This window comes from Etheostoma spectabile, unplaced genomic scaffold, assembly GCF_008692095.1.
Source record: "Etheostoma spectabile isolate EspeVRDwgs_2016 unplaced genomic scaffold, UIUC_Espe_1.0 scaffold285, whole genome shotgun sequence".
In the NCBI taxonomy this organism is placed as follows: domain Eukaryota; kingdom Metazoa; phylum Chordata; class Actinopteri; order Perciformes; family Percidae; genus Etheostoma; species Etheostoma spectabile.
Window position 1 is genome coordinate 1,282,810 of NW_022605579.1, and position 584 is coordinate 1,283,393.

The window sequence follows — 584 nt, forward strand, 5'->3', positions numbered from 1 at the left end:
ACACACACACACACACACACACACACACACACACCTCTCTGGTCTAATTGCTGGCCAAATTCAGAACAATGCGAAGGCAGAAGACAAATATAAACAGGACGCGTGTCTGTTTTTTCTAACTGGCCAGTGTAACAATGCACAGGCAGCGGTGTGCTTCCTGCAGCTTACTGTTCAGTAGCCTGGATTTACTTTAATATAGAAAGAGCTGTTTTACTTGCAACCTCTCACACCAGCTTGTTGCTGCCCTGGACGGTTTCACCAGCCTCAAACACTGTTTATGTAAAACTGTGAAAAAAGAAGATGCTCAGGATACTTTTCTTTTCGACCTTACACCAAACAACTTTTCAAGTTATTGCACTGTCCCAGAGAAATTTCCAATTTCAGTCCATTGGAATGAAATCATGAGAGTCTTGCTAGAGTTGGGGCGCGCCACCGTCGTCTCAACCATTTGGTGTAAGTTGGTTATAAAACTAAGTCCAAGCTGTCTTAAGTCAGCCCTTTTCCTGTCTTGACGTTCTGACAAAATCAAACGTGTTTAACCCTCCTTTTGTCCTCGGGTCAAATTTGACCCCTTTAAAAAATGT

General features: G+C 43.0%; 1 protein-coding gene across 1 annotated transcript in view; it reads left to right on the plus strand.

Moving 5' to 3' along the window:
• LOC116686019 (plakophilin-3) overlaps nt 1–584 on the plus strand; it is a 38,255-nt gene that overhangs the window by 14,513 nt on the left and 23,158 nt on the right. The gene's annotated exons all lie outside the window — the stretch shown is intronic.